This window comes from Microtus pennsylvanicus, chromosome 1 (genome assembly GCF_037038515.1).
Source record: "Microtus pennsylvanicus isolate mMicPen1 chromosome 1, mMicPen1.hap1, whole genome shotgun sequence".
Classification (NCBI taxonomy): Eukaryota; Metazoa; Chordata; class Mammalia; order Rodentia; family Cricetidae; genus Microtus; species Microtus pennsylvanicus.
In genome coordinates this window covers 195934845-195960081 of record NC_134579.1, presented here as the reverse complement: position 1 = coordinate 195960081, position 25237 = coordinate 195934845, and positions in this window count along the sequence as shown.

Here is a 25237-nt window from a genome sequence, read left to right as displayed (position 1 = left end):
TCTTATACATGCTAAAACATGCACTCTTTTCTGGTGTGATATTTTTAATGTGCAGATTTCATTTATGTTTGTGTTTGGTTTTTAAGTCTTAGTCAATAAATTATGTTGCTGTAATTAACTTTTCCAAATTTGCAAATAGAAAATGCAACAGTGGACATATTTTGTGATTTAAACATTAGTTTTTTTTTCCAATAATGTGATTTCTGAAAAATGTCCAAGCTATAATAGAAGAACTATTTTAGTGAGGTAAAGTATCCTTTCTATGATGTATAGAAATTCTAACAAAGCATGACAAAAATCAGATCCAAACACTGTGAATCTTTGGGAGAACCTTTGAATAATAAAACTTGAATAATAAAAACCTGGACATTGATACTGTGGTTCAACCTGATGATCAGAAAAGCAAGGCAGCCAGCCACTGTTTCTTACATCTATGTTAGACTAATGGAAAAGTCTACTGAACTAAATCAACAGATTTATTTCAAAGATGTGCTGACCTCTCAATGGAAGCCAGGAGATGTGCTACATTGGGGAAGGGGTTTTGCTCTTGTTTCCACAGGAGAAGAAAAATTGTGAATACCATCAAAATTAATAAAGTTTCCATTTGAAGAGGAGAAACCTCTTGGAAAGGAGAAATGACAACTCATCCACAATGATGATATTCATACAGGTGGTAAGAAAAACATATAGAATGGGGTCAGAGTTCTGTTCTTATCTCTACAGGAAAACACTCATTTTTGAAAAATTCAAGGGGCCTTGGATGTTTGGATACTGACAGATGGAAAAATACCTGCCCAATAGGAAATATCAAGAAAACTGAATAGGTTGTGTAAGTAAAATATATTAAACCATATTTCTAAATTTATAGAGCTGGTTTTGAAGTTGGACTCTGGCTCAGTCCCTCTCCAATTCCAAGCCTGTTAGTAAGAGAAAAACCCAGAGTTTCTGGAGTTTCTGTCTCATGTCAAGAGCCATAATATGGGACAGAAAGAAATATGAGTTTAGAAAACATCTTTGCTTTTCTTCATATCTATCATACTTTTCATTGAATATATCTATCATGCCTTTCATTGAATATATATATATATATATATATATATATATATATATATATATGTCTATATGATTAATGTTTAAGTTTTTCACAATGAACAATGAGTTTTTCCTGAAGTGACATTTGAAGTTTCCAGGAAGAAGATGGGGCTCCATAACAACAACTCCACCTGGTTGATATGATGTCATGATACTGATAGCACAACTACAAGACCTGCTTTGGGTACCAGCTGCACAAGACCATCCCAACTTGATTAGCTGAAATGGTGCACATCTTGTACAACATTTTGGCCAGACCTGCACAAAATACTCAGAGACTATTTGCAATTTTAAAAGACATTGTTCTTGAAATTTAACCATCATTTTACTTTCACAGGATCCCCCAAAAGAACGTTGCCCCCATGACAGCTGGAAGTAATTCTAGAGGACGACGTCCCCTCTCCTAGTAAAGTTTGCCCTTAGGTTTAGGGACATCATTTAGGGGTTGATTATAATTAGTATATGGTTGAGGGTTGGGGGAGGAATTTTATAAGCTCAGGGATCATTTTGGAAAAAAAAAGAGGGATGATGGGATAATAGATTTGTAATTGTGAGTTACTGTTTTTAGACAAATATATTGGTATCGATTCTTGTATATTAATACAAAGTGAAATTATATTGACTATTGTATGCATGAATGTTTCTACCTCTGTTTCAAACATTTTTTATGTATTGGCATATATTGTATTGATATATATATATATATATATATATATATATATATATTATATTTACCACATTGCACTGTATATTTCTACCTCTGATTAAGATACTCATATAATGTTTGTGTATTGATATATTTTTACGATATTGCAATGTATATTTGTACAGTGTTTATATTGGAGGTCATTATCCTCATTAGTTACACAGTTGTTTGTTGTCTTAGTCTTTAAGTTAGATAGATATTGAGAATTATATAGATTAATAGTCATCTAAGTTTGTCATTTATAATTAGACTAATCAGGTTCTTTAGGTATATAGAGATTATACTCAGTATAGATAGACAATCTTCAACCTCTTCAAAGAGCTGTAGAAAATGGCCTTTAATCTAACTCAGAGCTTCGTGATAGTGAGACACAATTGCTCCTGGCAGCATCAATCTATTCCCAAGAGAATGTTGAGCACCAAAGACACTCCACCTGGAGCCTTTCTTTTTGGCAGAACTGGCCTTGGGGCAAAGAAATGCCCATACCTCAACCACTGACAGAGATACAGAATGTGCATCAATGGATAAAACAGGACTGTCATATCCTGCCAAGATAGGGTAAGATAGTTTTGAAAAGTTGCTTGCCTTTGAAAATGGCATGTCAGTTATGTTAGGCCTTAGCCAAAGTTGGTTGCTTCAACACTGCAAAAGTGACTTTGGGTGATTTCCCAGGTAGCTATTTGTCTCTGTGATTTGTTGCATGTTTTGGAAGTTGTTTTACTGAACTTCCTAATTACCCAGGTAACATTATTTCCCTTCTCAGATCTTTGATGGGGTTGAAGACTATATAAATGTAGTTATTTTTCTCTCATGACTTGGCCAAGTTTTTTATTATACAAGACCTAAGCTAGTTAGAATAGGATATTTGTACTTCTTGTATATAATTTCGTAGTAGGTTTAGAACTCTCTTACTTAAACAAAAGGGGGAGGTGTTGCGGGAGGTCCTTCTGCTCCTCCAGCCTATAGCTGCTGAGATACCAGCCCATTGGGGCGGGGTCTCTCTCCCTTTAAAAAAGCAGCTACTTCCCTTCTTGTTCTCTTCGCTTCCTGCTCTGTTTCAGGCGACTAGACTCCTTCCTGATTGCGCAGAGGGCTGTTGTCTGGGATGGTTGTCTGTAAGTTTTTTCCCCTTTAGATAAATACCACCCTATTCATCATAATTCCAAACTGGTGTGACATTGTTTGTGATTTACACCTTTAAATGTGGAAAGCTAAAGAATGCAGAGTCTCACCACTAGCTGAGATGTCATTATTAATTGATGGCAGCAGAGAGAAGGAGATTAAATTTTCTTCAGGGATCAGGTCTGGAGTGTCTATCCATGCAAGAGAACATGGTCCTCCACCTGTGCACATTTTGGCAGCACTAAGTGTACTCAGAAGGTTGACATAAAGAAAACAGAGAATTACATGAAGTTGGGAGGGGGAAAAGATGGAGGCATAGAAGAGGAAGTGGAGGAGAGTTAATGAGTTGGATTTAATAAAAACACTATATGCATGTATAAAATTCTTAATAATGAAAAACTGATGATATCTCTGGGACAGAAAGATGTCTCAGTTGACTTGTTGCCAAGCTTAAAGAACTGAGTTTGGTCACTAAGATGTACACTGTAGAACTAGAGACCAACTCCAGAAAGTGGTCATGTGATTCCACATACATATTATGATGGGGTACACAGATGCCTCCCCCCCACACACACACAACAAGCAAATGAAATTAACAATAACTGATTTCTGTTCCTTGATTTTTTAAAATAGTATCTAATGCAATATGTGATGACAAATCTTAAAAATCAAGATATGTATAATATTTAAATATATGAAAACAATAAAAGGAAGGGTAAGAAAATAAAATTAAACCTCATTATTGTTTATTCTGTTTTTACATTGGGAATTACAAGACTGAAAAATTAAAGTCTCTTAGTCTGTAGTAAGAAACAATGAAGAAAGAAGCAAAAGGCTTATGTCAAAGGCATAATAGAACACATGTTTTCTGACTAAGGAAAGGGAATGCTGTTGGATGAAGCATCTAAACGAGGAGGAGCAGAGGAAAAATTAGTGAGAGGAATAGCTACAATAAGGAAGTTGGAAAAGGCCATATAAAATGTAATAATTTATAAACATCCTAAGAATAGAAGCTTATATTCTTGAAGTATTTTATTAGTATTATCCTACATAAGAGAAGAGATAATATTACCTACACCCAGACTCCATAGATTAACCATGAAAAATCTCAGTACCAAATTTGGAATACCTCCCTTAAAGTTGTTAAAGGGTCCCCCAAACCCCTAGAACAATACAGGGCACATCCTGTGCTATTGATTTTCCTTTAGAACGTGATGGTAATACCCTGTTGCTAAAGATAATAGCCACAGGATATGAAAAAATCAGGTTAAAACTGACTGAAAATTTCCTTCTTGATGACTGACTTTCATAGTGCTGGAAGGTGTTTTGGAGGCTGCAGGTAAGAAGTATACCTGTAGTCAGAGTCAGCAGTGAACCCTGAGGGACACAATAATAAACAGCCCAGCAAGAAACATCCATTGTTGCAATAGATTTCATGGGCCCATCAACACTTACTAGTGGATGGTGGTTGACTCTACTGTTGCTTTGTCCCACTCAAGAGAGCTAATGACTTTTAAGGCTAATTGGGGAGAAGTCATTGTCTTCAGTAACCTAACTTCTGGTGAGTTAGCCATCCTCCAATGGATAGCTTCACACCTATGCTATAAAAGTAGCCTTTATTTAATTAACCCAGTAGATCACACAGCTGATAAAAAAAGCAGGATAGGTCATAGTTGGAGGAAGGCAAGGTATTGGGAAGGGAACAGGAGGCATGAGAAGAGAAATAGAAGAAGACAGAGGGATCAGTGTGATCTGAATGTATTACATGCATGTATGAGGTTTCAAAGAATAATCATTTAAAAATAAGCTTATTTCTTGAATATAGCATATCCAACCCTAAAATATATTTAACATGATTTTGTTCCAATGTCACATCAAAGGAAAGAAAATAACTTTACTTGTTCCTAAAATGTAGCATTTCCGCTGCCAGTGGCTTCTAAGAGTAGAGTAACCATATCTATCTGATTTCACTTTTGTATCCCATTGTTGTATAGTTCTAACTGAGCATCTAACACACATCCATCTAGTATCTACCTATCCATACCTACACACATACACCACATGCACATATACATGTATATACATATGTATATGTGTTTTTATATATGCATATATGTATATATATGTACATATGCATGCATATGTGTGTTTATACATACATACAGACTCACATACACACCCATTTCAATTATATCTTCTTGAATCATTTTAGACATTCACTACAATGAATGTATGGAAAGACAATCTCAACATTGCTACTCAACTGAACAGCTAAGGTATTAAGTACTTGTTATTTCCACTCACTACTAAAGCTTGTATTTCAATCGCTGAAGTAATAAATGCACAGGGAGATCCATTCCTGTGCTAAAGACATAATCCAATCAGTGTAATGACTTTTGAGGAATAAAAAGGGCTACGTTCCCAAGCAGGACTGTAAAGAGCAAGATAACAGAGGGCTTCCCTGGTAGAGGAGAGCCCTGGAGGTACTCTGGTGTCTGCAGCAGAAGAGCAGGCTGGATGGGGCAACAGAAGAGTCCATCTTCAATTGTGCTTCCCACCCTCCAGGCTTCAAAACCATTTTAAAAATGGACTGAAGCAATAACTAAAGGGATTTGCACCCCAATAAAATCACCATTTTGAATGACAGCTCTGCTGCTCGGGGAAAATTTATCATAGTTCAAGTGTTTTTATAATGAGGCGCAGCAAATGTAAACTCGGCTACCTGGGCTCAGCCACTGAACTTAGATAATTATTTCCCAATCAAAAAAGAACATCCTGTTTTTCTTTGGCATACCCTGGTGTCTGTTAGCTTTGCTTTTTATAGCTTTAATTGAAATTTCATAATCACAGAGTTCAAATACAGAACAGATTTGAGTCAGGACTCAGGAACAATATCATTCCTTAGAGCACTTCTTTTTCAAAAAAGAACCAAAAAAAAAAAATTCCCAGGCTTTTATTAGACTTTGTGCCTCTACTGATTCCTGGTATAAGAATTTCTAGTCCGAGGTTACAAGCTATTAAAGAACAGCCTGGGGCTAAACTCAAAAGGGAAGTGAATAGAAGAGGCAGGTGAGCTCACCTATATTATGGGTTTAGCTAGTTTATTGGAGAACTTAAGGGGGGGGGGGAATAGAAGGAAAACACTTGGGATTCAGCAAAAGCCAAAATGCATTTGGGCCAAATCTGTTGTAAAGTGATGTGTATTTTTAAAAGAAATGTAGTCCATGTTTCTGACTCATTTACAATGACCTTATCAAAATGCCATGCCAAGAAAATTATTCAGGGTCCAGTAATTCTTTTGAGCTTCTAAACAGCATTTCAAAATATTTTTTTCTCGATTGATTATAAAGGAACCGAAATTCCAGAAGGTGCACCAAGGTCACTAAAATTCTCGAGTCATCATATTGAAAAAGAATTTAAGCTTTGTAATTTTCTCTTTCTTTATTAAGTCATTAAAATGGTTAGAGGAGGTTTAATTCAGTTGGAGACTTTGGATTGCATAATTACAATCACCAAAAATCAAGAAAAAGCTTCTAGGAGTTTTTAAAGTTATTTTGCACAATCGTTATTCATCATTTTAAAAAAAAAATGACCAAACTCTCTTGACTTTCTTCCTCTCTAATGTAATAGCAGTGTTCTAATGTTTCCCTGGGAACTTGAGAAGTTGGCATGAGACACCGCATTGCTGTATTGAAATCCTGATGGCCTACAATTTTTTTCACATTCTATATGTGCATTACTTTGCTAACAAATATAAAGGGTCAGAGATGGAGGTTATTGTGGTAATTTAGTTCAAACCCAGAGCTTTGACATGAACAAAACTTCAGTATTTAATGTCAAAAATTCTGCCCAAGGAGCTATTAATAATAATAGTGTTTTGTGGTAGAATTGCCTACACTGCTATAAATATTACTTGAATGCTACCACAATGATGCTAGTTACTTTGTCTATAACTTGCTACCACTCTATGAATTGTCAAAACCCGCTATCTGTAGGCCAATGATATAGTATGCTGTCTCCTCCAGGTATGATTGGCACTTGCTTAGACTATTGTAGATTTCTTATACTCAGCTTTCTACTCATTCCTTGTCTTTTACAGTCAGTCGTCTGCCAAGCAACACAGTTTGTTAAAAATGCCTTGCAAATTCTTGCTTTTAAATCCCCTGTCAATTATCTTGTGGTTCCCTATCACACAGAGACTGAAGTCCTTAATGAGGCCTTTAAAAGTCTATTATAATCTACACATTAGATCTTAGCGAACAGGTCTTACCCTATTAGCCCCAGTTGCCTGGGATCTCATCGCCCTGTCTTGTTTCCAGAACCTCTACCCAAACTCAGAGATGCTGAATTTTATGATGCACCTTTTGATGCTATATTAATGCAGATAGCCTCATGAGCCCATTCACATGTAAATATCTTTTCTGTGCCACGTCACCAGAGGGATGTTTCTGCTCTTCACCCTTAAAAAGTAATGTATCTTGCATCTCTAGTGCATCCTCTTTACTTCCTGAATTTCTACACTGACTGACTACATATATTACTTTGGTGACTGATTTCTCATCTATCCATTACAAGATAATAAATTTCATAAGGAAATGTTATCTTCCCCTGGGTACACTATCAGTGTGTAGGAGAAATATGTATACCCATTTGAGATCTATGAGAAATTGTTACTTGGTAGAAATCCATGTGATAGTTATATTAATATAATTAAATATTCTTTTTATCCTTGAATCCACTATATAATTAACATTGGCCTGAAGTGGGAATTCCCTCAGTATGCTGTAAATGTGTTTTATTACCATTGGTCAATAAAGAATCTACTTTGGGCCTATGTCAGCACAGAATAGAGCAAGGAGGGAATTCTAAGTAGAGAAAGTTGAGAAAAGAAGAGGGAGTCCAGAAGACGTCATGTAGCTGCCGAAGGCGACAGATGCCCGGAACCTTGCCAGTAAATCACAAGACTCATGATAAAATATAAGAAATGGAGTAGGTTTATTTAAGATGTAAGAGTTAGTTCATAACATACCTAAGCTATCGGCCAAACAGTATTTTAACTAATATAGTTTTTGTGTGATTGTTTTGGATCTAGGAAGCCAGGAAATGAGTGAGTAATTTGGCTCAAGAGTTAATCAGACCAATTGATTGAAAACCTTTAAGATGGGTGATGAGATGTTTCTTCCTCTCATATGTCAAAATTTCTGTAGCGGGCATCTCTGTTCGTATAGGAAAAAAATGTCAATCTACCTTTGTTATCTGTTAGTCAATTTTTCTCTTTATTCATACTTTCATCACTCTAAAAACAAATATTAAAAAACACATTGTGAAATGAAAAGAAATACCTGTGTGTTTTAATATAATATTCTTTTTTATTATTAAGAGTTGTTTTCTTTTTTCTCTTTTTTTTAATTTTTTTCTTTTTCCATTCAAATATTTACACTTCCTTCCCTCCTCCCAATTCCATGTCACTCCCCCTTCTTGAGAGAGGGCAGGGAATCCTGCCCTGTGGGAAATCCAAGGCCCTCCCCACTACATCCAGGCCTAGGAAGCTGTGTGTCCATATAGACTAGGGTCCCCAAAAGCCAGAACATGCTGTAAAAACAAGTCCCAGTGCCTTTATCAATGGCTTCTCAGTCAGCCCCCAATGTCAACCATAATCAGATAGTCTGGTTTGATCACATGCTTGTTCAGACCCGGTCCAGCTGGATTTGGTGAGCTCCCATTAAAATAGGCACACTGCCTCAGTTGGTGGCCCAACCCCTCATGGTCCTGACTTCCTTGATTGTCTTCTCCCTCCTTCTGACCTTCAACTGGACCTTGGGAGCTCAGTCCATTGCTCTGATGAGGGTCTCTGTCTCTATCTCCATCTGTTGCCGGTGATATTCGAGATAATCATCAGTGTAGTTCAGCTTCAGCCAGAATTGACACCTGCCATTTAACACGGGGCTCTTCTTCTATAGTTATTTCTGATTCAGACATGAAACCTACCAAGATAAACTTTCGGAAGAGAATGGCAGATTCAACCTATTACCATATCCTTTTATTGCGTTTTATAAGTTTACTCAACTTAGAATCCTATAATACATATTATTTTACCTTGTTTTTAATTTTTCTGTTTAGCAACCATGGGTAGCATAGTCAAACTTGCATAGCAAATAATGAATGAATTAGAGTACTACAAAATTTAAGAATAGAAGCTGAGCACTGGTTGTGCATGCCTTTAATTCCATCTCACGGGAGGCAGAGGAAGGCAAACCTCTGTTAAGTTTGAGGACAGCATGGTCTACAAAGTGAGTTCCATGACAGCCTCTGTTACACAGAGGAATCCTGCCTGGAAAAATTATCTAAGAACAGTAAGGAGATGTGCACATGGTCACGTCTGCTTTCTGATATGTGCGACCGTCATGTTATGTACAGAAAACACCACCTCTAGCTCTTGTTATTTTTCTTACCCCTTTTCAATGATCACTAAGGCTTGGGAGGATAAGTTGTGATACAGATATTCCATATACGGCGGTCCATATTGCAGTCTATTATCCTCTGTGTCTTGGCAAGTGGTGGGTTTCTTCATTAAACCTCATCCATTAAGATATTAAGCTTTTCTAATGTGGTTGGTAAAGGTATAAGAATCTGTGGGTATTATGACAAATCATTAAGAATCTATTTAATATGATCAAAATAGACTGAATAATAATTTCAAAAAATTAATACAAATACTAACTTGATTTAAAAAGAAGAGGAAGGAGAGTTGAATGAAAATCCATTCTATCAACAAAGGATAACCTTGCAATAAATGACCTCTACTATTATTTATTTGGAGTGACAACCAAAACTCTATGGTTGTCATCTTCCTAGTAATAAGGCAAAAACACAAGTAACCTTCAAAAATAGTAAGAATGGCTATTCTTGTATAAATGATAAGAACATGATTTGTGGCTACGTATTGGTTAAATTTGTTCTTATCCTGGAATGTCTTGTTTTCTCCATTGATAGTGAACGATAGCTTGGCTGGGTATAGTAGTTTGGGCTTGCATCCATGGTTCTTAGTTTCTGAAGTACCTCTATCCAGGACCTTCTGGCTTTCATGGTTTTTATAGAGAAGTCAGGTGTAGGTCTGATCCGTTCACCTTTATAAGTTACTTGGCCTTTTTCCTTTGCAGCTCTTAATATTCTTTCTTTAATCAAGAACAATGGCAATGGGTTTTTGATCCTACTGCACGTATTGGTTTTGTGAGAGCCTAGGCAGTTTGGATGCTCACCTTACTACACCTGGATGGAGGTGGGTGGTCCTTGGACTTCCCACAGGGCAGGGAACTCTGATTGCTCTTCCGGCTGACGAGGGAAGGGGACTTGATTGGGGGAGGAGGTGGGAAATGGGAGGCTGTGGCGGAGAGGAGGCAGAAATCTTTAATAAATAAATTTAAAAAAAAAGAAAAAAGAAAAAAAACATGATGATAAATTATGCTTAATAAAACAAACATAGATATTTATATTTATCTACTTTATTGAATGATGTCATATAGCATATTTTACTCAGTTAATAGATGCACAAAAGTATTAGCCTTGGTGATTATATCATCATAGATTACAAACCTGTATTACTCCTCATCACTTGTATATTAACTTTATTTGCAATTTAGTTAGAGAATAGCAAAACAAGGAATATTGGAATAAAGAGTTCTGAGTTTCTTAGAAATTAGTAAGTCTGTTATCTATGTTCAAATGTTTTATTTATAGAACTGAATCATGCTAGAGTTTGTGTCTAGATCATTATACATACATAATAGTAAATAGAAAGTAATAAATTTCCATTAGTCATCCAGATTCAGAAATTCTGTACAAAACTTTCTCCAGGGGTTAGAGATATGTTTGGATTTTGTTCTGAACTATCCATACTGGAGCTCAAATTTTCTAATTCTCCCCTTGAAAATGTTTCCTATCTAGTTATAACTGCATCTACTTATGAGATATTAGCCTGCAAAATCACTAGGAAAGAGCAACTGGATGCAAGCCAGCTACAAATTTTACAGAGAAGCCTAGAGCAATTCACTTTTGTTAGTTTGGCCATGTGGAGTTGATAGATTATGGCTGTACACTTCAGCATCTGGCCGTGTCAGCCACTAAAGGAAGGTTGGTCAAGGACTAGGGGGACTGTTTTAAGAATACCCAAAAGCACAATTGTCGACCAAACTCTGGATTTCTGAAAACTGAAAGAGCAAAACAAATTAACATTTGGCCCAATAGTCAAGTAGAAGTCTATGTGAGCCAAGTTACACCAACACATAACCACATACAAAACATTATTAATTTAAAACATATCAACAATGTATATACCATTTGTATGCATCACACAGGTGGATGAGTTAATCACCACAATCTCTCAGGTCTCACTAGGAGTACTCAAGGTCTACTATTAAAAATGAAGAGTAAAACTGGAGACAAGACAAGGATAGAACAAATATAATAGCCTGAATTCTTTGTTTTAGTTTTGTTTACTTAGGAATCGGTCTCTGTTGTGTTTAGCATGCTAGATTAGCTTCAGTTGACCAAAGTTATTGCAAAAATGCTCTCTAGAGTCCAGGATTTTAAAGTGCAATGCTCTGCAAGAAAGCAGTTTTGAGGCAGTCACCACATTTGGAAGCTATATCATTCATAGGAATGTTTTTAAAGTAGTTTTATTTCTAAACCATTTATGGAGAAATACATAGAAAGTTTTTATCAGTTTTTAAAAATAGTGAACTATGTAGAAAGAATTGAAAGTCACTTCTGAAACTATTTAAAGGATGGAAAACCAAATTTGAAGTAGAGATAAATCTGTTCACATTAAAAAAAAAAAAAAACAAGATATAGATTGAAGTTTTAAATGAATTTGTGAGAACATGTTCCTGAAAAAGCTATAAGAAAGTTGTGATGGGTAGAAAGAAAGACAAAGCAATAAAAAACAGATAACAATAGTGGGAAGGACCTTAAAGTCCTTATCTTGAAAAGTAATGGAAAGGAACCAATCAAGGCAGAAATCCATCAAAAACATCTGTATGGATAGAACTTCCCAAAACTGCAAACTGTGATATCATATGAAGTGCTGCAAATGCAGCAAATGGGTGATCAGGTCATGAGAGTGTGGACACTCACATGCTCTTCACACTCTCATCCAGACCACCAAGGCCTCTCTCTCGCTGGCAAGAAGTTCTTTTCCTAGGGACACAGAAGAATGTTACAGGACAAAGAAATCTGGTAGGACAAATGGTAGTTTTTACCAACAAATTTCACTAATGACACTAAAAATCATAAGTTAAGACAAATCCAAACACCTATTCTCCCATAATCTTAATTAATTAGAGATATGTTTATATATTAGACTGTGTTTATATATTATGTATATATAAAGTATATACACAACTCTACTATACAAATATATATAAATACACATAGACTCACACAAATACATGTAAGTATAAATGGTTGGATTGATGGATAGATAGATAGATAGATAGATAGATAGATAGATAGATAGATAGATAAATAGATAGTTGAATGGATGGATGGATGGATAAATACTACTGAGTCCAAGATGGACTAGTTTCGTCTTTGGTGAACTATTGGCCCCCAAACAATTGCTAATTAATGTTTGATTGATTCCAGGTGGAATGCTTGGAGTATTATCAGTTTATCAGTGTTAATTGGAAGGCTATGTGTATTTATTGAAGTGCGTATATAAGGAGAGTACAGAGAAAATTATTATGAGACAACTATTTGTGAAAAGCATTTCAAATTTTAAGGATGAGATCTGACAGATGCTGATGGGAACCATATATTATAAGTACAATTTCGACCCAGGTGTTATCCAATAATAAGATATTCATCATACTAACTTTTCCTTAAAACTTCTAAACAATATTTCTCTGTTGGCTTTTGCTTCTCATATTTGTTATAAGTCATTGAATAATGAGAATATGAAAAAGAAATTGTAGTATAGAGTGTAAATAAACAATATTTTAAAATGTCGTGTTATTCACAGCTCATATGGTTTATAATTAGTATAATAGGTTTTCTTTTGTTTTTATAAATAATCATTAGTATATTACCCAATAGTATAATAAGATTAATTAAAATTATTTATAAACAAATATATTTTATGGAATCATAAAAATAACTTACATATTAAATATTACTTTCTAATATAATTTAATGTGAGTTAAATATTTCTTTAATTGCAAACACAAATTTTAATAGTAATAAAGTATCATTTAGTATACTGTATATTGATTTTTCTTTTGTTCTAATTCTGGAATGATAGTGTCAGAATTTATATCCTGCTATAGACTTAAAGAAAATGTAAGAATGTTCTGTAATTAGAAGGAGAAATTTTGAACAGGGCCACATGGACCTTTGATATGAAAAATATAACTATTAATTCACTGGGATATTTTGCTTTCAAATGTCTATGATTAGTGTTGGAAAAGTGGATATGAGTAAAAATCAAAATGTACTGATAAATGTTCTTTCAAGCAAAAAGTCTTTGAAATATTTGATTCATGAAGATAAACAGTATTAGATCATACAGTATTCTCTAGTGAAACACCATCAAACAAAAATATCTCCTCAACTTCAATACCAGGAAAACTTAGACTCTAACGTGGAAAGGTAGTCTAACTCTCACACAAGATTCTTGGCAGAGAAAATGTCAAACTGGATATGGGCCACACTGTGACCTCCAAAATTTATATGTGGGATTGCTAATACCCAGAATCCCAGATTGTGGCTGATTTTGAAAGCAGTGTATTTAAAGGTGTTACTAATTTAAAGTACAGACATTAAAGCAAACCCTAATTCAGTATTACTAATAAGAAGAAGAGTTGAGGAAAGTTGAAAAGACATCAACCATATGATCAAAATTAAGAAATGTATTATACAAACTGAAAAGGACAGGAATCTACACATAAAGGAGGAAAACCTTGAAAGAAACAACTTGGTGGATGCCTTTGGTAATGGACCTGCAGGCCAAGAATTTGGAGAAGATGCATATGTTGTTTGTTACAACTAGTTTGTAGTATTTTCCTGTGACAAAGGCAGAAAGCAGATAGGATGTTCTTTGCTAAGCAGTGAGCTTTCCTTCCTTAGGGTTGGTTACCACAGCTGACCTTCAAAGCGATAAAACACGCTCCCTTTGGAAGGGCTATCAATCCTCGCATTTCAAATAGGCATAATATCAAGAGGGTCTGTGAAATGGTTGCCTTTTTATTATTGACCAATAGGAAAATAGACAAGCACATGGAAAAAATACACTGAGGTGGAATTTTTGATCTAATTAGATTTTCATTTTTGAAGCCTTGAAATGTTTTTTGAGTTTGGGGTAATTCTCATTAAAATCTCAGAAATGTTTTTTGAGTGTGAAATTTGTTGTTGGGGGTGTTTCAAGACAGGTTTTCTCTCTGTGACAGCTGTCCTGGTACTTATTTTGTAGACCAGGCTTGCCTAAAACTCACAGAGATCTGCCTGTCTCTGCCTCCCATATGCAGGGAGAGAGTAGTGTATCACCATCCCCAGTTACTAAATTAAATTTCTTATAAACAAAGAAAAAAATCTCCCTATACTTCTGGAGCTGAAAATTTTGAATTAAGGGGCAGGAAGACAAATCCCTGTTGATGCTATGTAGTGTCTTCTCACTGTAGTTCACATGGTAGAAGCTCTAGCTTCATATTATTCCTATTAAGCTAATCAGAACAGATACTACACTGGATCTTAGTCAAAGACAAGGAAGTCCTCTATGGTCCATTCTATAAGGACATTCATCCCAGTCATAAGAATTGTCTCTTTATCTAATCATTCCTCAAAATATCATCATTTTGGCAGTTGGCATTTCAAATTCTGAATGTGAAGAAATATAATTTAGATTATGACAGAGCCAGAGAGGTATGTATCATGATAAAATCAATCTCATATGGTCAGATAATATTTCATCTACATAAGCCTCTTTAAGGAAGAGATATGTGGAGAATGAAGATAGATTAGTAACTACTAGCCTTATGAAATGAGAAGCTAGAATAAAGGAGAGAAACTCTATGAAGAATGGCTTGTCAAAGACCCCTGTCATACTGGAAAATCCACATTATTATACAAGTATGATAGTATGAGCTAGCATACCACTATACATATGTACCATAAATACCAAGATCCCAGATGATAATACCTTAATACCTTTGTGGGAAATTTTCTATGTAATATTATCTTTAGATCTTATGAATTGAAATTATTTTGAAATAGGAAATTTTTCATAAAGACCCTTGCCAAAATACAAAAAGGTCATTTTTGAGCCTGAAAAATACTGTGAGAACTAGAATCAATAATATTTCAGGAAAAACGTATTCTAAAAATACAATAGTATGGTAAAGCTACGTTTTTCTCAAAGGCCTCTCAGATCTGAGCTAGAGAGTGAGAGATGGTGGAACACTCAGTCTCAAATCGGGTGTCTTCAACAAATCTCTTCCCTCAGAACTCAGGGAACCCCACAGAAGAGGAGGGAGAAAGAGTGTCACAGCAGGAGGGAATGTAGGGTTCCAGGAAAGCAAGACCCCCTAAATCAATAAAAGCAAAGTTTATGAATTCAGAGATTGGACCAACATGCACAGGGTTTGTAATGGGGCAGCAACCAGGTCCTTTGCATATATATTTAGTGTTTTTATAGGATTCCTGAGTGTGCAAACAAACAGGACTTTGATTCCTATGCCTTCCCTTGGTCTCTTCCTTCTGTGGTTTGTCTCAGACATGACAATTTTGACATGATAATTTTTTCTTTTATCTAATTATATTTTATTTTGCTATATTTTAAAGAAATGAATGAAAATTTAGCCACTAGAGTAAAAAGTAACAACTGAACTGTCATTTACAACTCCTGAGAGAGGAAAAATCAGTTTTCTTCAGTGGAATGACACTGGGTAGACCAATCATCTTACGGCAGGCCTCATGTTTTTTATATGTTGACCAATAAAAAATAAACTCCACAGTTCATATGCTTTTATTTGGTTACAGTTTGGGTTTTTTATTTTTATTTTTTGTTTTGTTTCATTTGGGGGTGTTATTTCATTCTGATTTCTTGGTTTTGGAAGGGGGTTGCTGTTGTGTAGGGTTTCTGTTTGGTTTTTGACAAACTTAAAGTTAGGTGAGTAGAAAGAGGAGAGGGCCATCAAGGAAAGACTTGAAATGTAGGAGAAATATATTTCAAGCTATCAAAACATATTCAAATTTAAAATTGTTTTAAATAAAAAGAATGATAAAAAAAACCAGGAGTCTAAAATAGTAAGTCAATGCTCATTGAGTAAAGCCTTTGAAGGTTTTTTCCATGTAAACACACACACACACACACACACACACATACACACACACATTCATGAATATAAAATGTGAGGCTCTTCTTTGAAGGAAGTTAGGGTAGTGGAAATAGGAAGGAGAGCAGATGTTCCTTTGTGTGTTTAATATTCTTTTCCTAGGTGTGGTGGATTGATTGGCATGCCCCTACAGTCCATAGTCTTAGGCATGTGAATGTTGGGTCCTCAGTTGGAGGTGTGGCCTTGCTGGAGGTATGTCACTCTGGACAAGCTTTAAGAACTAATCTTGAAGTATTATATAACTGTCTGCCTTAGATAAGCGGTAGAAGGAACTAAATGAAAGTTTAAATGTATATGGTCATAGTAAAGTATACACTGAAAAATTAAAAGTTACTACTTTGAAATTTAATTATAAAATAAAACAAAACTGCTTCATTAGTCCTTACATTTTCCACCACAACAAAAATGTAATGTATTATCTTATCTTGACTAGAAAAAGGGGGGAAATCACCAACATTAACATATTTCAGGAAATTCTGATACAGACACCTTTGTTCACTTCTGATAAACAGTTCCTTAAGAGTATCATGTCTTCCCCATTGTCTCAGTGTGTGGGTGCACCCCTTGCGGTCCTGAGTTCCTTGCTCATGCTCTCTCTCAATGGGGATGTTCTACTGGGAACTCACCAAGGCCAGCTGGCCTGGGTCTGGAAAAGCCTGGGATAAAACCGGACTCTCTGAACATAGCGGACAATGAGGACTACTGAGAACTCAAGAACAATGGCAATGGGTTTCTGATCCTACTGCATGCACTGGCTTTGTGGGAGCCTAGGCAGTTTGGATGCTCAACTTAGTAGACCTGGATGGAGGTGGGAGTTCCTTGGACTTCCCACAGGACAGGGAACCCTGATTGCTTTTCGGGCTGGGGGCGGGGGGGACTTAATTGGGGGAGGGGGAGGGAAATGGGAGGGGATGGCGGGGAAGAGACAGAAATCTTTAATAAATAAATAAATTTAAAAAATAAAAAAAAGAGTATCATGTCTTCTTGAACTTTTTCAAATATCAGATGAATGATGAATTAATAAGACTTAAGGAGATTGCTCAGTCAGTAGATGACTTACCATACAAAAATGAATATTTGACATCAGATTCTCAGTACTTACATTAAAAAAGAAAGAAAGGAAGGAAGTAAAAGGGGAAGGGAAGACAGAATAGAAGAAAAGAGAAGACAAGACAAGAGAAGAGAAGAAAAACTCACCATGGCAGAAGGGAAAGAAATAGGAAAATAGGTGAATCCTTGGAGCTTGTTGCTAATAAGTGAGTTCCTGGCTCGGTTTTATTGGGAGACACTGTCGTAAAAAATTAACATGGACACCTGATGTTCACTCCTGGAGGCCATGTAAGAAAACTAGTCCATATGCATGTAGTTCATATGAAGAATTCACATAACATATACATACACACACATACCTATACTCTCTCTCTCTCTCACAAACACACACACACACTCACTCATATACAAACAACATATAAACAACAACAACAAATTGGGCTGACATTCTTAATGACTTATATCTTCCTTGGACAGAGATAACTAAACATTCTGCTTATAAATGCCAAGATTTATATCACAATTTATTTCATTAATTACTAATGCCTGATACCTAACACTTTGAACTTCACAGATATAATAAAAAAATAATGTAATAAATCATGTCTACATGTAAGTGATTAAAATCTGAACTATATTAGGCATTAATATGGCTATAGATCACAAAAAAGAGAAAGAAGATAATGATAAAATTAAAAGAAATAATACAGCAAGGACTAAGTGTTTATTATCTAGTGTATGTATAAGTGTGTTTCCTTTCCAATTATTTGGATTTAGGAAATTTAAATCATTAACTGATCTGAATCAAACTATTAAAATGCTGAACACCAGTAATGATTCTTTTATTGCTTACAAACTTGTGAAAAACAATGATTTTGGTGCTGACAGTTCCTTAAAAACAAGAGCTTCTTATTTCTGAATGTTTTCTAATTCTATAAATAAATAGATATAATTTTCACATACTTCAGTCTCTACTTAATAAAGTACACAAATAGAAGATACTTTTTTATAGAATAGAAGGCTAATAGCTAAACCTTAAATGTGACCCTTCTAAAGTCTTGCAAATGAAATTATCTTTCAACTTTTAAAGGTAGATATTGTAAAATTAAAGGGATTTTTATCATATGTAAGATGTTATTTCTTTTAATAAATCAATTGGTTATCAAATACCAAATGGTTAGCTCTGTAATAATGCATGTGAATAACACTATTCGAATTGGGAGGTTATGTTTAGGAATATATAAGTACACACATACACACATATATGCATGTAAGAACAATTCATGAACAATGGGCATGATTTTTAAAGAGAGCAAAAAGGGTTAATAGAGAAGGTTCGGAAGAAGGAAAGAAGAAAGGGCAGGGATAAAGTTATAATCATATTATAATCTCAAAATTAAAAAAGAAGCAAAAGTGGAATGTACATACTAATTTCTCCTACATAAAGAAGACAAAAATTTCCAGTAAATACACGAAAAATTCAAGGTGACTGAACATGATTTCAGACAGGGCAAAGGGCAGACAGAGCTTTTCTCGTGGGAGTGACCAAAATCCTACTCTGTTGTCTTCAAGGTCACAAGGACAGTCCCTTGCCAAATACAGTTTGGCTTTCTAGGACTCTAACTCTCTCAGTTACACAATGATGGAATTTTCCCTTAAATTGCTCTGTTTAACTCCACAGGTTGAAGGGAGCCCAGAGGATCTGAGGAAGTAAATTTTCCTCTTGCCATCATTCATTGATTCACTCACTAACATTTTACATTCATACAAGTATTTCATTTTATTCAAGTAATACTGAGCTCTTTCCATGACCTATATGTAAGGGAATATGGGCAATTAAAGGCTGGGAAACTGAATTTAAAGCAGGTAAAAGGGTTTCTACATTGGTGACTCAACCAGGATCTAAAATATGCTGCCCATTTATTAAAGAAGGCATTCATCAAAGGATGTATTTATTGCACATACATAAATATGTGCCTGAACTAGCAGGTGACTGCAGACAGACCTGCTACTAGGTCTTCCTGAACTACAACAAATAATAGCAGGTTCCCTACTATAGCATAAGCTACAGAAGAGTCTTGGTTTTACCACTAACAAGTTTGAGATCAGAAATTCCTTAGACATGTGATATTTGACTGCTCTACTAAGAACAGATTACCGGTACTTTTATATGTCAATTCAATACTCTCCGTGAACCATTTCTTCAGCTTATCAATCCACAGTCCGAACAGTTCCCCAATCTGAGATCTATATACCACCTTAGGATAGCCCAGTCACTACATGAATTCTCTTCCATCCAGAGACACTCCAGCAGGGAGCCTGTAACTAGAGGACTTATGGAATAGTTCAGGACACTGATTTACAAGTGGATATAGATAAATAATGAGTTCACACTCAGTGATCCTCAAAATGTTTGGCAACACCACTCAAAAGAAACTGAACTGGATTCTGTAATACTGTGGATTCTGGGCATCTGGACATCATTACATGAATCCTTCTACTGATGGGAAAATGGGAACATGTGTGCCTAAGGAATAGAGTTGGCCATGGCATTAGTAAACAGCATGACAAAAAAAAAAGGACTTGAAACAGAGAAAGTTAATGATCTACATGCTTCATAGATGGAAGTAGTATTTCCTTTGTAGACTATAAAGTGGAAACTTAATCTGACTAAAGAGTTTAAAACTCCAGGAAGGGATCAGAAGTAAATATTGTCATGAGGGTAGCATCCCATGACCAACTCTTATGACACTAAAGGAAGAACATGCGCACCTCTGTTCCCGTATACGCTGTCTTCTACCAGGAAGTACATGGTCTACCACTCTGACATTTAGGACATCTGAACTGTTACCAGATGAAGCTTCAAGCCCTTGAATGTTCAGAATCATGGGGTCAAGCAACTTGTTTCTTTGTATAGTAGGCAGCCTCCTGTACTTTGTTTGTTTAACAATAAAGAAGAGATGAATACATTGAATTTAGGTGGCAAAATCCAAAAATCGTTGTGGAGGGACTTTGATGAGAACATGGTGTTTGAAAAAAAAGAAATTTTGATTTTAGAATGAAGGAAGTAAAATTATATTAGCATCAAGAGTACAGATTAAGATATGACTAATGTTATCCAAAAAAGAAAAAGAAAAAAAGAAAATTTTGGCCAAAAATCAAAGGTTTTGAAAGAGAGATAGGAAGAAAGATCAGTGCCATAGGGCATATTTAGCAGGATATTGGAACCAGGAGTGACAGGCAAGCAGGCTGAAGTCAAAGTTGTCTCCTGAGGAGAGGTCAGTTACCATATAGTAAGAACAAGAAAAGAAACAAGCTTAGCTGAGAAATAAAGATCTCACATTCAGTTTCAGTAACATCCATCATGTTAAATCTTTAGCATGTTCATTTTGTTTTGTTTTGTTTTTTTTGGAAACAGAAGATCTCAATATCTCACTTGAGAGGTTCTTACAAGATATGAGACTTTTTAAAAACATTTATAGATGACCTATATGTGTCCTTGTATGTACAGGAATTGATCTGGACCAGTATGTGAAATGAGGTATTGTAAAAGAAATTAAAGTGAGGAGAGTAAGAAGAAACTTCAATTAAATTCAGTATTGAGTTCTGGGAATTAAAGAGAAGAGAGAATGTAAAGAAGGAACGATACAAACTAAGATATTCAATGAAAGGTTTTAAAGGATAACAAGTAGCTATTGCAATATCAGTAAATTTATCTATTATAAATATTCTAGAAAGTATTTTAGTGAAACTCTTATCCCATCGGATTCAAGAATATAGACCTGATAATGGAAATGGAGAGTTGGAAATAGACAAAACGATTATAATGGAAAAAAATAAATTAATTATGAGGATGTGGTACAGAAAGATAGATTAGTATTGATATGCCCTCATATAAATAATGCGAAAATGAAGTATATGTTTGTTTCATGAAGAAATATAAAGTAGTGCAATGTGCCTAAAAATTTTGGAAAGAAAATATAAAATTTTTGGAGGTACCAATGATGAACAGAAACAATCACCCTAAAGTAGTGGTTCTCAAACTACCTAATGTTATGACACATTAATACAGTTCCTCATATTGTGGTGATCCCCAACATAATCCAACATAAAATTATTTTTATTCCTACTTCATAACTGTAATTTTGCTTCCATTATGAATCATAGCATAAATATCTGTATTATCTGGTGGTTTTAGGAGATCCCTGTGAAAGGGTCATCCTCTCCCCCTACCTCCCACCAAGTGGACAAAATACACAGGCTGATAACAATACTGTACAATAAGAGAAATAGGCTGACATGGGAAACAGGAATAGAGAAATCCTGAGGCAGGAAGAGCTGGGGTATGCTGGGAGGACAATCCTGATGGTTCGGATTCAGCAAAAAGCTAGTGATGGAATAAGTAAGAGAAGGCATGGATGCTGCTTTGCTGTGGATCTGCATACCTGTAGAGACAAGGATCTTATGCAAATTCAACAATTCATGAGAAGACTCAGGGGGGAGAAGAGACTTCGCTGTCTCCCGTGTTCCCCTGTCCCCATCGTTGTCAAGTGCAGAGTTGAGTATACTTTAGGTTAATGATTGAAAACAAGGTTGAAGAAATTTTCTAGAGATAGATGATAAATAACTGTACATTTAGAACCATGGGATGATTTTTTACTTGGGATAAGAATCTTAAAGCAAGGGAAAGACAGCATCAAATTTCTTTTTATAACATAATACCAGCAACCAGACAAGCACTGATAGATTTAAATGGAGAGGGGGGAAAAAAAAGGCTAGATCTCCAAAGCACTTTTCAAGATAGAATCTTCATTTGATAACAGAACAAATGCATGCTGTAAAGACAGGGATCAGCAGAGCACATCTGTAACAGAAGAAACAGGGATTTTAGAAACTGTATATTTAATCAAAGTTCCCTCTGAATCCCACCTGGAGTTTCTGCTCCTGCACAAATGCATTCATTTCAAACTGAAATAATTCCTTTCAAAACGGACAACTTTATTTAAAAGTATTTTTAGTGTGTATTGTATTCTAGACACAGTATAAAGCGCAAGAGACATGAATGAAATTCTGTGTTTACATGCCAAATAGTCATTGCCTTCTAGCATTATTAAAGTAATAAACAAGAAACAACTGGTAGAATGAAGGCATTAACAATAACAGTTCTAAAATAGTACCTGGTTGTCTGTGTAATGAAGTCATCTTCCCAGAGATTAATAAGAATAAAGGGAAGGAGTGATAAAGGAGATTAAGGGGAATATAGACATTCCAGATAACCGATAATTAAATATGTTTGCATACCTGAGGAGTTAAGGAAGGATTGGTTTTAACAAATCAAGCTGTAATATAGGAAGGTCCAATAATGTGTATAAGAAAATCTTTACATTTTGTGTCATGCATTGCCTATAGCCCCAGTCTGTACATCCCGCTAATAACAAGGTCACAAAATGTACACAGAAGTATGTCTTCTCACAGTTCTGAAAGCTAAGAATTCTGAAACCAAGGAGAGACTGACTTTCTGTCCCACCTGCCTCTGCTTTAAGGAACAGTCCTTGAGAGACCCTTAGAAAGCTGAAGGGAAAGGGTGAAGGGATGCTCCCTTCAACTTCTTTTCAATGAGCACCATCTACAATTGTGAGGTTTCCATTCCCATAATGTCATCTTACCTATAGACCAGGTGTTTAGGACTATCATTCGGTGATTAAATTTTAACATACAATGTAGGAAAACCATTCAGACCACAGCACCCACGTAGACTTCAGTGACAACATTTATAGTACATACAGTAATTATGGTGACAGAAGGCAATATTTATTTAGTGCTCACATCTGTCAACTGTTTAGTATGCTACTGATTTAAATAAAATCTTTCTCCCATGCAACCTGAAGGTACATTCACACAGCAGGAGACATAAGATGAAGCAAAGCAAGCATTAACTCAACTGGCTAAATTCGCCAACTTCCAAGTGGTGAAATCAGCATTGGAAGCCAAGTTGTCAGTCGCCAGTATAGTGACTACTCTCGCCAGTATAGTGACTACTCACGCAGATGCTCCCGATTGATATGGGGAAATGAGGTTTTGAGCAAGATTATGATATCACTAACTTGCCTATTTGAAATAGTGGCTAAAAGGGTGGGTAAAGGCTCCAGGTACTGCTCAATAAAGTACTAGCCTTTAAAGGAGAAGGATCTTACAACCCTTCCCATCCACAAATCCATGACACTTGCCTGTGATCCCATCTGTTAGACAGAAAACCATGTCCCTGGCATCAACAGCCAGTCAGTCTAGACTACTTGGTCAGTTCCTTGTCTCAAAAAACAAAGTAGATGTTAGATTCCTGAAGAATGATCACAAGATGTCCATATGTAAGAATACATATGTGCATGGCTACCCTTTGTCACACACCTCCACCTACACACACACACACACACACACACACACACACACACACACACACCAATACACACACTATATTTTGCCAATGGTAAATTAAATATCAGGAAATAGCAATTACAATGTTAGTGCTGTGATTCAGGTAGGCAATTCTAAGACATCATGAGTCTTCTTACAGTGAGGCTAAATGAAAAAATATGATACTGGGGTCCAGCCTCGATGGAGTTCACAGGTTTCAGGTTAGGGGCATGTGGGTTATAAATGCCAGGAAGATAGAACAGAGATATGAAAGAAAAAGACAGAGACACAAAATAGAACTGGAAAGGCAATCTAGTGAATACTGAATTCGCTGCATTTATTTCCCATGGAGGGAAAGAAGGTCAAAGACTGCTTTGGCACGGTGCAAAGAACAAACAGAACAATTGCCTCTTCAATACATGGGGCATACCCCGAGTTAAGTATTCTGTTGGTTTAGGCAGGACATGTAGTGACCACACCTTGGGTCAAGTATCTTGTAAGCATCCACTTCATGGGTCAAATATCCTGTCATTTCCTTGAAGAAGCAGGAATATTCCTGAGCTCTCTGACCGTTGGTCAAGGTGGAATAGAATCACCTCTGTAGGCCACGCTAAAATCCAAAATACCAAGTAATCACACCCTAGGTCAAGATATCTTGACATTTTATCAATAACCTTGAAGGAGCAAGATTAGGCTTAAACTGTCTGACCTCCAGTCAAGGTAAAATGGACCCACTTCTGTGGGTTTCCACAGTATTAGACGTTTGCAACTTTTTTAGAGAACAGATCATATTGATATAAGGAAGTTATTGGTGTTGGTGCATAAAGGAAAGGGATAAACTTAGACCCAAAGTATGAAGAGAAATGAAGCTAGATTAGCGGGGCCAAATAAATAAATTTGTTATGTTGTCTGGGTACGACCATGAGATAACCAATAAAAAGTCAGTAGTATGAAATGAGAAAGGACTTAGTGTGCAGATCTAACAGTCTTCAGAATAGAAGACATCAGTGCAGACCTGATTAGAAATAAGATGAAGAGCTGAGTAACATTCAAAGTACAAATGATTTCAAAGAGGGATGGAAAATATTCTGTAATTTAGACCTGGACAAAAGAGACGCTATAGGGAGAAAGTGAGCATAAAGGGATGCTAGACACAGAAGAGCAGATAGAGAAGGAGAGCCAATCACAAGGTTCGGGGACTCCTGAAGAAGGCCTTTTGGGTTGACTACAATGATCTACGGGGTGTCTTGAAATACAAGAATGGAATTATGGCCAAGAGTTTTTTCTGTGAGTAGCTGAGTGCTGTTGACACAGGAAGCTGTCCTTTGCTCAAAGATGACAGCCATCCGGCCAAGAGACAGAATATGTTCCCTCTGACTTTGCCCCCAGATGGAGCTCTGTGCTCAACAGTAGAGCTATAAAATGGCATGCCTTGGGAGTGGGGAGGAAAGTTTCCCTATAACTCTTACCA